Source organism: Babylonia areolata, chromosome 23 (genome assembly GCF_041734735.1).
Source record: "Babylonia areolata isolate BAREFJ2019XMU chromosome 23, ASM4173473v1, whole genome shotgun sequence".
Taxonomy (NCBI): domain Eukaryota; kingdom Metazoa; phylum Mollusca; class Gastropoda; order Neogastropoda; family Buccinidae; genus Babylonia; species Babylonia areolata.
Window position 1 is genome coordinate 47,625,939 of NC_134898.1, and position 15,000 is coordinate 47,640,938.

The 15,000-nt window shown below is 46.3% G+C and overlaps 1 protein-coding gene across 1 annotated transcript in view; it reads left to right on the top strand.

Moving 5' to 3' along the window:
• Window positions 1-15,000, top strand: part of LOC143297694 (uncharacterized) — a 67,621-nt gene that overhangs the window by 29,223 nt on the left and 23,398 nt on the right. The window contains exons 3-4 of the mRNA XM_076610115.1: window positions 3,206-3,341; window positions 8,462-8,631. The gene's annotated coding sequence lies outside the window, so the exon portion shown is untranslated. The remainder of the gene's footprint in view (window positions 1-3,205; window positions 3,342-8,461; window positions 8,632-15,000) is intronic.

Consider the following 15,000-nt stretch of genomic DNA (forward strand, 5'->3'; position numbering starts at 1 on the left):
CACACTAAGCAGTTCACCCTACTTAGCAAAAGCAACACACACTAAGGCAGCACACACTGCCTATTTCAAGTACTTCCTACAAGCAGCGCACAGTAAAAAGTTCACCCTACACCTAAAGCAGCACACAGCCCAACAAGGATTTCCTTGCTCCTCACATCACTGATCAGTCAGTCACCCTGTGTCAGTCAGTTTTTCTGGGAGACAGCTAAGAACTGGCTGTGCTGACTAGTTTTATCCCTTCCCACAACATACTGTGCATACTAATCCAAGCTGCAACACTCACTCCCCCAACTAGTTGAACTAAACCAATCTTTGCTTGTCCTAGTGACGCCATGTGAATGACTGACAGATTCACTGCCTGATCCCGATTCGTCCAATTCAACAGATTGATCTGATTTGCTACAATTCTACCCACTTGGCTATACACATTCTATGACGACAAGTTCACCCGTTTACACCACAAAGAGATTGGGGAGACAGGACAATACAACTCTCGGCCTGTTAGCCGGCATGATCACAGTTCGCATTAGCATAAATTCTCCCTAGCTTACGTTCCGAAGTCCCGCCATCTTTGTCAGCTGCGTTTGTGAAAGGGGAGATGGGGAACGACTTGAAAGACAGGCCGCCACACGGGATGTTCCGCTCAGCACGGGGATTGTGGCAGACCTCGCACAACCGCATATGTTCCTACAGCTGGGACTGGTGACGCGGTGTCGCGGACCAAAGGCGCCGACTAGGGAGTGGGGTGAGGAGGGGGAGGGGGGGGGTGGAAGGAGGGAGGGTGGCGTGGTGTCGGCACAACCTCAAAGACTGGACATTGGATGGAGCGGGAAGGGAGATAAGAAGGGGGGAGGGGGGAAGGGTTGGGGGAGGGGGGGGGAAGGGGACAGAGTGTGGGTGGTGGGGGTGACACTGCTGGCACACTATAACACCCACCCCCGGCTTTTGAATGCAATGTCCTCATTGCTGCTGACCACTGCCGTCATCAGTTAATGCTAATGGGGAGATTAGTTCTCTAACCCAAAACTTAGCAAAAAGAAAACATGTGTAAATGAGAACATTACAGGACAAAAGAAACAACCAAAAATACATTTCAAAATGATAAAGCTGTACGTAACACCATAACCCAGAAAAGCATACATAAAAAAATCAAACGGGGAGCTACACAACGCAAAAATCAACAGAGTTCCAGCTCACACAATCAACAACCACAAGCCCTGGAACGGAGGAAAAAAACACAAAACAACAGCATGACATACACAGTTTTCCTCATCCAGATTATTCCCTAGCAGGCTTCAGCAACAACTCCAGCCAGTGCCAGATGGCTCGCATGACTCCTGTCCCTAACTCAACTCTACAGGTTGACCCTGACAGTTTCCCACCCGTCAGTCTGATCTGGGACCATGGCACCTGCGCATGTCCCATGCACCTCTGGCTTTGGATGAGACCTGGTGCTGTTCTCACACAAACCGGTTACCACCCGTCTGTGTGACCGTCCAGGAGACTTGACTGCACCCTGGCAGTCTGCATCACCTGTGCCCTCCCTTGTGGCACATGTACCAGGAACACCTGGATCAGGTGGTATGGGCAGCAGCACCCATTCACCTTGGCAAGGATCATCTTCATATTCACTTACTGTCCTGACTGAAATTTCTTCTTTTGGACTCCGATCCTGCCTCCTGAGACTATTGAGCAAGTCTCTTTGGTTCTCATTGTGGGAATCCTTCTCTACCTTGTGTGGGGAGATCCCATCCCCCACTACTGACTGACTTTTCCCTTTCCTACCTCTGTTCCTTCTCTTCCTACCCACAGCACCTTTCCCTATCATAGCCCCATCACTCTGACTAACAAACCCCTTAATTTCTTCCTGCATGGACCTAACACAATAACAGTTGATCCCCCAACTGTGCCATCTGTTCCCCGGCCTGTTGCTGTCGTTGGTCCTCCTCCAGCTCTTGCCACAACTTCAGGGCTTCATCCCTCACCTGAATGAAGGTGGTGTGTGGCTCCCTCCTCACTACCTGGTGCAGCTCCCTTTTCAGCAGGAGGTTCCGGAGGCCATTGATGAAGTGGTCCCTCAGCATCTCAGCGGTGAGGGCCCCAGTGCTCTTCATCCGGATGATCCTCTCAAGACTCCTCAGAGCATGAGAATAGTCCAAGATGGACTCCTCCGACAACTGCTCCCTGCTGAAAAATGTGGACAGCAGTGTGGTGACACGCCGCCCGTCACCGAACACCCCCAGCAGAATGTTAATCACCTTCTCTTGGGTGTTGGTCTCCTCCAGGTCCCTCAGCATCAGCTCCCTGCGTGCGGTTCCCTGCAGATGGCTGTACACAAAGTAGGCAGCCATCTCGTCTCCCATGGGGTATGCAGCCAGGACCCGCTTCACCTCCATGATGAAGTCTTCAGCAGACATCTCGCCTGACTCACCAGTGAACACTGCGAGTGTGGGTGCTACATACCACCCCATGGGAAATTCCTGCGCCATTGTAGTTGGGGTTGTCATCTCTGGGCTGTTACTGGGCTGTTACCTGGCTGTGTGCTGCTTCAGTCCTACCACTTGTGTGTGTGTGTGTGTGTGTGTTTTCTGAACAACTTGATGGCAGCTGAACCTTGGTCACATATCAGCGTGGCATCAGTTTTGACTGGAGCTTCTGGTTTTTGGGTGGTTTGAGTGATTTTGCCGATCGACTTTGATTTTATGCCCAAAGGGGAAGAAGCCCAGTTTCATTTTCTCAAGGAGACGTCACTGTGTTCAGACAAATTCATATACGCTGTATTACATCTGCTGGGCAGATGCCTGACCAGCGGAATAACCTGACACGCTTAGTCAGGCCTGGAGTGTGTGGTTATCAGTATAAGGTCACAAGATCACAAGATAATTTATTGTCCTTTAAAGGAGATGCTTGGTGTGGTGGCACACAGTTAAATTCTATATAGTACAAATATAGACATGCATAAGCCATTCAGATGATTTGCATACGCTCAGAAGCGCACAATCTCAGTTGCATCAAATTTATCTATGCGCCCGCCATCAGTCTCCATTTCACACTTGTTAAAAGAAGTTACTAAAAACATGTAAAACGACCTTCAGATATAAACGTGTGATAATATGTGCATGTGTGAGCAGATTTCTTCTTCAGAAGTTTGCCAAAGGACAACTTGACACATCTGTTGCCATGGGTTGTGTCTCTGTTCGCTCAGTGCGTCAGTGCTGCACCCGAGACCCACGTGCGGTTTATCGTTTCATCCAAATGACGGGACGTTTAGTTTGATACATCCCAGTCACACTTCGGAGAAAGGCGAATAGAACCCTGACCTTCACGGACACTATTGACAGGTGAGCGTCTTTTCCACTCTTTGATATATAGTATATGATATGACATGGATACTTATATAGCACCAATCCTCGGTCGGAGACCAAGCCCTAAGTGCTTTACAAACACGACGTCATTTGCACAACAGGCCGCCTACCTGGGTGGAGCTGACTGAGAGCTGCCATTTCGGCGTTCGTCATTCGTTTCCTGTGTCATTCAATCAGGTTTCAGTCACACACACATATACTCTCACGTATACATGCAACATTTTGCATGTGTGACCGTTTGTTTATTTACCCCGCCATGCAGGCGGTCATACTCCGGTTTTCGGGGGTGTGCATACTGGGTATGTTAATTCCTGTTTCCATAACCCACCAAAGAAGTCTAAAATAAAGAACGGCGACGGAGCTGTAATCTGAATCTGATCTCGGTTTGGCGACAGCCCTTCACCGACACCAGCATACACTTGTCGGCTAGCAGTCAGAGGGTTAACTCGATCTCTTCCTCAGAGTGACATGACATAGCACATCTCATTTTTATAATCCCGCAGCAGATGGTGTCCTTTTGATGGAAAACGGTGTATTGACGCAATTGTGTGTAAGGCAACCACGGCGGATGGAGCAGTGGTACACGCACGATACAAACTCGGTGGAATTTTAAGCTAGACAGGCGACTGCAGGCAGAAAAAATAGAGCAGAGAAAGGATCGACCTTTGATGCTTTGAACTAGTCAGAGGGGTACGCGATGCACTGTTGTGGTAGGTACGTTTTCTATCTATCTATCTTTCTTTCTCTCCGTTTTATTTTGAGTTTTCTGTCAATAAAACAAGAAAACATTGTTAAACAAATCTCTCTCTCTCTCTGTCTGTCTCTCTCACTCTGTCTCTCTCTGTCTGTCTGTCTGTCTCTCTCTCTCTCTCTCTCTCTCTCTCTCTCTCTCTCTCTCTCCTCATATGAGGTATATGAAGGATTTCAAAGAAAAGAAGAAACACTAGCAGTAGCAATCGACCTTGAAGATGCTTACAATAAAGTTCAGTTTGCACACCCCATGGAGCTGCTACTAAGGTATGGAGTTAAGTTTGACACTGACGAGATGGATAGCAGCAGCGCTTCAGGAAAGAACCGTCGTTCCACGCCTCGGAGATTGGATGTCTGTACCTTCTAAACTTTCCAAGGGACTGCCACAAGGGTCTCCGCTCTACCCTGTCCTCTACAACGTCTACACAAAAGGCCTTGCCGACTTAAACAACAATGGAATAGCTCGGGTGCTTACTCTTGCGGATGATAGCCTGGTCTTCAAAACTTCGAAAGATGCTAAAGAAAGAACTGCAGCCGTCCAGAAACAACTGAACAATATCGCTCAATGGTGCAAGGACACAGGATCTTCCATCAATCCAGCGAAAGCCCAAACTTTGCTGTGCACCCTCAACAACAAAACCGCGAGCAAATCACCACCACCTGTGTCATTCGACGGAATTCAGATTGAGAAAACCGAATGCCTACGCTACCTAGGAATACAGTTCGACAGGATGTTGACCTTCAGAAAACATACGGAAAATACTGTTCTCAAATGCGAAAAGGGTCTTTCAGTCTTAAAGGCAATGGCAACCAAGGTATTGAACAACGCCACTTCTTCCTGCTGTATCAATCACTCGTTCTCAGTGTGATCGACTATACGGACTTGGGCTAACAACGCAGATTCAAAGCAGCCTCCTAAAATTAGAGTTCAAAATGAAGCTATGAGACTGATCCTTGGAACAACAAAAGACCATGCGATACCTGCTTGACCTTACTTCAATGCAGGCCAGAAGTTAGAACAGGTTAAGACCTACTTCAGAGCATTAGAAAACCCTCAAAACCCACTGCATGATGCAGTCAAGGAACCAAAAGGCAACCGTCTAGGACGAGGAAGATCATGGATGGGACAAGCAGAAGACACAATCCAGCTAGTATGCTGACTACAAGACCTGAAAGAAACAAAAGAATGTGAGGAAAACCCCGAAAACCTCAGTCATCTATTCAACACAGCCATTTCACCCACTCTTGGAAGACATTGTCGGGAATGGCAGAGGGCAAAACTGAGGCAGAAGTGAAGCTACTCATAGAAGAAAACAGTAAAGAAGAGGACATCATCATATACACAGATGGCTCAGTCACCAAAGACCAATCTGGTTAGGGATTCAGTGCGAAACAAAACGGAAAAAAACAATTAGGGAAGAGGATGCTGCCTACAAAGTCACAACCTCCAGCCTAACGATGAAAGTTGAAGCTGTGACACTCCAGTGGATGTCATCTATCCATATGCCTGGAAACCAACATGCCATGATTCTAACGGACTCAATGAACCTCAAGCAGAAAATTGAAAGTAGAACGGGAAGCCCAGAGTACTATGAGGCAATTCACAACTTTCAGATTCGAAATCTCACATGGTCATACTGCCCGGGACATGCAGGTGTTAAGGGAAATGAGCGAGCTGACAGACTTGCTGGTAACGCAACACCAACGAGCGGCCTACATCTAGGAAAATCGGAAATCCTCAGAAAAGTCAAAGAATACCAAAAAGAACAGGTACAAGGCCAGCACAACATTGATCACCTCAAAGAAATAAAAGTAGAGGGAGGGAGCGGCCGTAAGTCTTAACATGAAAGGTAGAGCACGATACTTTGCAAATCAAACAAATATCGGCATCATTTCCAAACCAACATTGTGCAAATTTCTTCAAAACGGAACAGAGTCTCTGTGGGCTTTTCCAAAGACAATAGACTGACCAACACGCTAAGACCTGGCATCAGAGATCTTTTCCTACCCCTCTTGTGGCCAATCAGTGGCAGTATGTGTGTGTGTATGCGTGCGCGAGTGTACAAGTGTACACATGTTAGGAGAGTTCTGTGCACGTGCGTGTGTGTGTGTGTGTGTGCACGCGCGTGTGTGTATGTAGGCTGTATGTTTTACATTTATTTGCTTGTTTGTTTATTATCATTGTCTTTTTATGTATTATTATTATTATTATTATCTTTTCTTTTTGTTATCTTATTTTTCTTTAAAAAAAAAATTATATATATATATATGTACATATATATAAGATATTCATTTACCTCTTCTTCTTCTTTTTTTAAAAATTTTTCGCAAGGCCTGACTAAGCGCGTTGGTTACGCTGCTGGTCAGGCATCTGCTTGGCAGATGTGGTGTAACATATAGAGATTCGTCCGAACGCAGTGACGCCTCCTTGAGCTACTGATACTGATACTGGTACTGATACTGGTACTGCCATGTTCCATGTGCTGAGCACTTCGAGGTCTGTTCTGGCGAATAATATACTAGTATCCATGTACACGTGGCACTTGACATACCTGTGCGTGCAACAATAAACTGTCTGCCTCTCACACACCTTTCAACCACTATGTCAGCTCTCTTTCGCTCTCTCTCTTTCACTCTTGCTTTTGCTCTCTCTTTGTCTCTCGCAGGCACGCGCGCGCACACTTACATGAACGCACACACGCAAAGACACAGACACACAATATAATTTTATGTTATATTATACATGCACTCAGCAGCAACCACATACACTCTCACTCCCACCTCCTCTCTCTCACTCGCTCACACAAAACACACACGCGCGAACACACACTAACACGCACACATGCATACACGTACCCTCCCCGACCCCCCCCCCCCCCCCCCCCCCCCCCCCCCACGCACACACACACACACTCTCCTCTCTCACTCTCTCTCTCACACACACACACACACTCACACACACACACACACAGAGCTATACGAAACGCGTGTCTCGTTGAGTTCAGCGAACGTCATTATGACACGTCTATCGTACGGCTCTTTGTATGTGTGGTAGTGGTGTGTGCGTGTGCGCGCGCGTGTGTGTGTGCGCTACATACTTGGAGCATCCTTCTGACAGTTCGTTGATTGAGCAAACGTCTCTGGGACAGATGCACGTAGACCAACAGGAGACATGATTGACAATGACATATTTAGTGTAGGGACACACACACACACACACACACACACACATATATATATATATATATGGAAGATGACGTGTGAAATTTTCACGCACAGACAGGCAGGCAGGCAGGCAGGCAGACACACACACACACACACACACACACACACACAATGAAGTGAAAAGATGAAGTGTGAAACACGTAAGTATGTGTAGAAACTGTTCTTAGGCAGGCAGACACAGTGCGTGTGTGTGTGTGTGTGTCGGGAATCCCCACACTTATTCAGTGAACCTGAACTCTCGAACTCGAACTGACCAACTGTCCATAATTACGTAAATAGTTATTCAATGCTGGACTCAGTCATAGACCTGGCAACCCCGGCCCACGTAGTCCGATGGCATAACACACACACACACACACACACACATACACACACACACAGTGTATTTTGCTCAAGTGTACCCACGGCAACGTTCACACTGTGCAGATTTTTTTTCAGCTAACGTTGATTCACAGTTATAACTGTGAGTGTTAAAACTTGAATCATTTGTTTCTACTATACGTAGTTCATTTCATTAATATTTTGTCAATTGATAGGATTAAAAAAAAAAAAAATTATGAGTGAAATATTACTTGTTTGTGCGTTTATTTAGGGATTGAACGATTGAGCCTAGTTTTTGACATCACTCATGTTATTTGCATGGTGTGTGCAAAAACAGGAAAGTATGTAATGTTTCAATGCCCCCAGGGGTCACACGAAATAACTACTTGCCTTGCCTTGTCGGGCTTCATGTCGGGTTTTCGTGTGTGTGTGGCTGTGTGGATCTCTGTCTGTTTCTTTATATATTTTTTTGTCTGTCTGTTTGTCTGTCTGTCTCTCCTCTGTTTCTGTCTCCCAGTCTCTTTTAAACGCAGACTCGATAGGACACATACAACTTGTATTCACACACACACACACACACACACACACACACACACACACACACACTGGCACACACACACACACACACACACACACACATACACACACACACGCACACACACACACACACAAAAGCGCACGCGCGCGTGCAGAAAATGAATACTCACCATTTTGCTTAAAAATGCGATAGTTGCCTTGCAGACTTACCTTTAAAGTGTACATATAATGTATGATTTTTTGTTGTTGTTGTTGTTGTTTAGGAAAGGAAAGAACAAGCAAGTGTGCAACTAAAGTGATGCAAGGCGGAGGACCTATGTACATGATTCGGGCATTTGTTGGATGATGCTGTGTCTTGCCTTCACTTCTGTCATGCTGACAATGTGCGCTGTGTACTATTGCAGATCACCCCTGCTAATATTTACGGGCGACGGTGAGTAGTTCCGTTTCGTACTAGTATTGATTGTACTGTGCTGTATTGTACAGGGTTGTGTTGTATTGCATTGCATTCTTCTGTATCAGTTGTACTGTACTGTGCTACATTGCATTGCCATAGAGATTGGTGCAAGAGGGTTTGTGGGCGCATCTGCCTACAGCCTCATGAAACAGCTGTCGATTTCTGGCAGAGACAGGACATGGGCTCTCAAGGCAATGGCAGAAGCAGCAGAAAAGAGTTCCAGCTGGATCTGGTCAAACTAGGCGTACGATGGCTCAGTGGTTAAAACGTCTGCCAGAAAAGGCAACTCAGTCCTGAAGTGGCGACCACCCTGGAGGCGCGGGTTCGAACCTGCTGAGGACCAGGGGAAAAAAAAAGAAAAGGCGGCAATACAAGGGCATCCAGGAGTCATGACCTGGGTGCGGCCCGGTCCCCTTAGAGCGTAAGGAGTTAAGGGCCGAAACACTTGACTGGGGGGGCGGAGGTGGGGGGGTGGGGTGGGGGGGGGGTGGGGGGGGGTGTTCTTCTCTGAAGACCTTGTTCTGTCCAGCTGTGAGTTTCTTATCACTGTGTTGTGTGGTATTGTGTTGTATTGCACTGCATTGCGTCATATTGTACTGTATTGTGTTGATTGTAGGTTGATCACTTTTTGCCACAATAGATTTAATGCGAAATTCATGCTCTTCTTCCCAGGGAATAGCTCGTCGGCGCAGTAGTAGCAGTAGCAGTAGTAGTAGGGACTGGCATTTTTGCCTTTGGACCTCGCGGCCTATAAACGTCCCCTCTTTGTACCATCTTTGCTGGTCTGCATTGCACGCCTCATTTAAGAAATATCAAAACAATTTTTCATCAAGTTCATAAAACATGTTGCCAAACTTTGGATCGCAGTCCAGAAAGTTCTTAAAACTTATTTTTATTTTTTTTGCAAATTTAACTGAAGGTGGTAGTGAGTTCCGCATGTTAACAATATGAACAGAAAAGTTGTATTTTCTTTTGCTAGTGCAAAATGATTGAATAAAATTTAATGTTTTTCCTTCGGAATTTCTGGTTATGCTTGACTGGCGAAGAGTTAAGGAAAATTGTTAGTATCAATGTCCTCTAGTGTTGTTAATAATTTTGTAAGCCTGTATGACATCTCCCCTGGTCCTTCCATCCTCCCTTCAGAGAGTGCCAATTAAAACACTTTAATCTTTCTTCATATGCCATATTCTGGCATTCCTTCAACTCAGCTCTTTCAAGTCTGGCCTTAACTCACTCAGTACGGCCAGTCCTCTCTTCTCCTCTACACAGACCCCTCGGATGTCCAGTGGGTGTCTGAATGACCCAGCCTTTAGCTTCCATCGTCAGAACTGTGCTATTCTTTGTCAACATTCACCTCTTCAGTATAAGAGCCTTCCGCTTGCAATATTTTCATGATGGTAATTGGGGTGAAACGCTGTTAACGTCGTCTCTTTCGCCGTTCGTATGGAGAGAGTTAAAACCCACCTCTTCCCAAAATGCCTCCCTTTCCTGCCTCTTCCTTGTCTTCAGTTTCTCCAGTTTTAGAGTTAACGCATGCGTGTAAGTGACTGGTGCGAAAGCGCATTGATTTGTCTCTGCACAAGATTCAGTGCTGTATAAATACCATTATTATTTTTTTATTTTTTTTTTTATTATTATTATTATTTTTTTTTATTATTATTATGATTATTATTATTATTTTAGAAGCTGCTTTGAACATTTTCAGTAGCTATGGATTGGTATTTCCATGTAGGATACCACACAACATTACCATGTTCCAAATGAGGTCCAACAAAAGCCTTTGATAATTTCAAAAGGGTAACGTTATCTTTAAAAGTAAGAACTCTCTTTATAATACCAGTCATTTGGTTAGCTTTATTCATAACCATATATAACCATCTGAATGTGAGGCCCAAAGGAAAGTTTGTCATCAAACATCGCTCCTATAGTCCCAGATCTTCTTTACACCGCATTTCAAGTTTGAACATGATTGCCAAGAGTCATGGTGTGGTCATATCCAGGGTTTTGTTTGCCACCATTTTTCTTCTGTCTGCCATTTATTTTATCTTATTGTTATTTAATTATTAGTATTATTATTATTTTATTAATTAAATTAAAAAAAAAAAAATTACGTAATTTCGCCAGGACCATCTCTTTTGAAGGTTGCTTTGCTTGGGCTTGATGCGCGCTGCACACGGGAGTCTTGTTCCAGTGTATATTTTGTGTGCCTCTCTCTCTCTCTGTCTCTGTTTGTATGAGTGCGTGCCTGAGTTTCGCGTGCCTGTTGTTAATTTGTACACAATACCTGTACTGGAGTTTGATTTTGTCGAAGGGCTGTTGCTTTTTTTTTTTTTTTTTTTTTTTTTTTTTTTGAGGGAGATGGGGGATGGGGGGTGGTTGGGCTAGATGCACGCTGCACACAGGACCTCCAGGTTCGCCGTCTCATTATTCAGATGACTTAACAGTAACACACAAATCACCACTCAACAGTCACGTAGTTTTTTTGAGGCAGGGTTGAGCACAACTATTTCCGTGGAAACGTGTTTCCTAGTCAGGGGCTGGGTAAATTTACACCACCAGGCTTCTCTGCTCCACTGAGTGGGTTTGGTATATGCGCCTTTTTTCTTTCTTTTTTTTTGTTTTTGTTTTTTGTTGTTGTTGTTTTGGTTTGTTTTTTGTTGTTGCTTTTTTTCTTTGTAAAAACTGTTCGAAAGTGTTGTGGTTCGTTCAAAGAGAGAGGGGAGCAGACAGGGGGATTTAGGATCAACTGATGATGCACACACTCACTTGCTCTTCTCACACCAATATCAGGGCCACATGGAGTGGTTTTTATAGAGTGTTTACTTTACAATACAGCACACACACAAAGCAGTTCACCCTACTTAGCAAAAGCAACACACACTAAGGCAGCACACACTGCCTATTTCAAGTACTTCTACAAGCAGCACACAGTACAGTTCACACTGCATAAAGCAGCACCTACAAGCAGCATCTACAAGCAGCACACAGCCCAACAGGGATTTCCTTGCTCCTCACCACTGATCAGTCAGTCACCCTGTGTCAGTCAGTTTTTCTGGGAGACAGCTGAGAACTGGCTGTGCTGACTGGTTTTATCCCTTACCACAACATACTGTGCATACTAATGCAAGCTACAACACTCACTCCCCCAACTAGTTGAACTGAAATAACCAACCTTTGCTTGTCCTAATGACGCTACGTGAATGACTGACAGATTCACTGCTTAATCTTGATTCGTCCAATTCAACAGATTGATCTGATTTGCTACAATTCAGCCCACTTGTTTCTACACACATTCTGTGAAAAGTTCACCCGTTTTCGTCACAAAGAGAAGGGAGAGGGAAGGAGGAGGGGAGGGAGGGGGGACAGCTTGAAAGACAGACCGCCTTACTGGGATGTTCCGACATGCCGACATTAGCATGTTTCGAACGCGCTGACATCTAGTTCGGCACAGGGAATGCGGCAGACATCACAAAACCGCAGGTGTTTCAACAGCTGGGACAGGGTCATGCGGTGTCACTGACCAAAGGCGGCCAACTAGGGAGTAGGGGTGAGGGGGGGGTGGGGTGGAAGGAGGGAGGGTGGTGCGGTGTTGGCGCTGTTGGCGCGACCTCAAAGACTGGACTTTGGATGGAGCGGGAAGGTGGGGGGGTGGGGGGGAACGGGGACAGAGTGGGGGGGGGGGGGGGAGGAGGGTGACACTGCTGGCACACTACTATAACACCCCTCCCCCCCTGGCTTTTGAATGCAATGTCCTCATTGCTGCTGACCACATGCTGACCTCTGCCATCATCAGTTAATGCTAATGGGAAGATTGGTTCTCTAACCCAAAAATTAGCAAAAAGAAAATGTGTAAATGAGAACATTACAAGACTGTAACCATACATTCTCCAATGTATGGCACCCTTAACAATACAAATCAAGAGAAAAATTGCAACATGTCTAAAAAAAAAAAAAAAAGAAATACATGAATAATATACAATCAGTGAAATGCAATACATCAACAACCACAACCCAAAAATCAACATAGAGTTCCAGCTGACACACATCAGCCACCACAAATGCTAGAATGAAGGAAAACAACAACAAAATCTAATCTGGAACGTGTCATACCCAGCTGGGCCCAATCCACGGCATACCCTTAGCATGCTGCAGCAACCACTTTACTCCATGAAGGGTTGCACACACCAACCTTGGTCCTAGCACTACAAGCTGACCCCGACAGTTTCCCAACCCTGTCAGTCTGAGCTAGCTCCCTGGCACCTGCACATGTCCTATGCACCCCAGGCTTCGGATGAGACCTGGTGCCAGTCTCACACAAACCAGTTACCACCGTTCTGTGTGACCGTCAGGGAGACTTGACTGCATCCTGGCAGTCTCCATCACCTGTGCCCTCCCGTGTGGCACGTATACCAGGAACACCTGGATCAGGTGGTATGGACAGCAGCACCCATTCACCTTGGCAGGGATTGTCCTCACAGTCAGCTATTGTTCTGACTGGAGTCTTTTCATTCAGACTCTGATCCTGCCTCTTCTCCTTGAGACTATTGGGCAAGTCTCTTTAGTTCTCATTGTTGGAATCTTTGTGCTTTTCCTTGGGGAGAACCTTACCCACCTTTGGGGAAATCCTATTTCCCACCACTGACTGACCTTCCCTTTCCTACCTCTGTTCCTTCTCTTCCTACCCACAGCCCTTTCTCTATCACAGCCCCATCTCTCTGACTGACTAAATCTGACATTAACCCCAGCATGGACCTAATACTCTCTTCTAATTGTAACAGTTTGTCCCCTAATTGTGCTGTCTCTTCCCTGGTATGTTGCTGTTGTTGGTCCTCCTCTAGCTCTCCCCACAGTCTCGGGGCTTCATCCCTTGCCTGGATGAAGGTGGTGTGTGGCTCCCTCGTCACTACGCGGCGCAGCTCCCTTTTCAGCAGGTGGTTCCGGAGGCCATGGATGAAGTGGTCCCTCAGCATCTCAGCGGTGAGGGCCCCAGTGCTCTTCATCCAGATGATCCTCTCAAGACTCCACAGAGCATGAGAATAGTCCAAGATGGACTCCGACAACTGCTCCCTGCAGAAAAATGTGGACAGCAGTGTGGTGACACGCCACCCGTCGCTGAACACCCCCAGCAGAATGTTATTCACCTTCTCTTGGGTGTTGGTCTCCTCCAGGTCTCGCAGCTGAATTTCTCGCCTAGCGGTTCCCTGCAGATGGCTGTAAATGAAGAAAGCAGCCATCTCATCTCCCATGGTGTACACAGCCAGGACCCTCCTCACCTCAGTGATGAAGTCCTCAGCCAACATCTTGCCTGGCTCCCCAGTGAATACTGGCAGTGTGGGTGCTACGTACCACCCCATGGGAAACTCCTGCACCATTGTAGTTGGGGTTGTCATCTCTAGGGCCGTTACTGGGCTGTGTTACCTGGCTGTGTGCTGCTAAAGGTCTACTAAACTACCAAACAATATACCTGATTATCCTGTCAAGCAAACACTCTACCTGCCTATCCTGTCGGCGACGCCAAGTTGTAAAAACTGTTTGAAAGTGTTGTGGTTCGTTCAAAGAGAGAAGGGAGCAGACAGGGGGATATAGGATCAACTGATGATGCACACACTCACTTGCTCTCCTCACACCAATAGCTGGGCCACATGCAGTGGTTTTTATAGTTTACTTTACAATACAGCACACACACAAAGCAGTTCACCCTACTTAGCAAAAGCAATACACACTAAGGCAGCACACACTGCCTCACATCACTGATCAGTCAGTCACCCTGTGTCAATCAGTTTTTCTGGGAGACCACCTTACTTGGATGATCCGACATGCCGACATTAGCACGTTTCGAATGCGCCAACATCTAGTTCAGCACAGGGAATGCGGCAGACATCACAAAACCGCACGTGTTTCAACAGCTGGGACAGGGTGATGTGGTGTCACTGACCAAAGGCTGCCGACTAGGGAGTAGGGGTGAGGGGGGGTGTGGAAGGAGAGAGGATGGCGCTCTGTGTGTGTGTGTGTGTGTGTGTGGTGACAATGACGCATCATTTTGTAACACGCGGGGTTAACAGCCACATGATGGAGATTTGTGGACTGAACGAATGAACGATGTGTAGCAGTTGCTCACATTGCTCGGAAAGCGGTCCAGGTTGGTAAGTGGAGGGGGCAGTGTGTGTGTGTGTGTGTGTGTGTGTGAGTGAGAGAGAGAGAGAGAGAGAGTGTGTGTGTGTGAGAAGAGTGTGGGACAGTGAGTGTGTGGAAGAGGTGAAGGTTATATAATTATAGGAGTGGGGACGGAGACTGATGCAGAAGTCAACTCTTAACTTGCTGGTGCGGTTATCAGAATAAATAAAT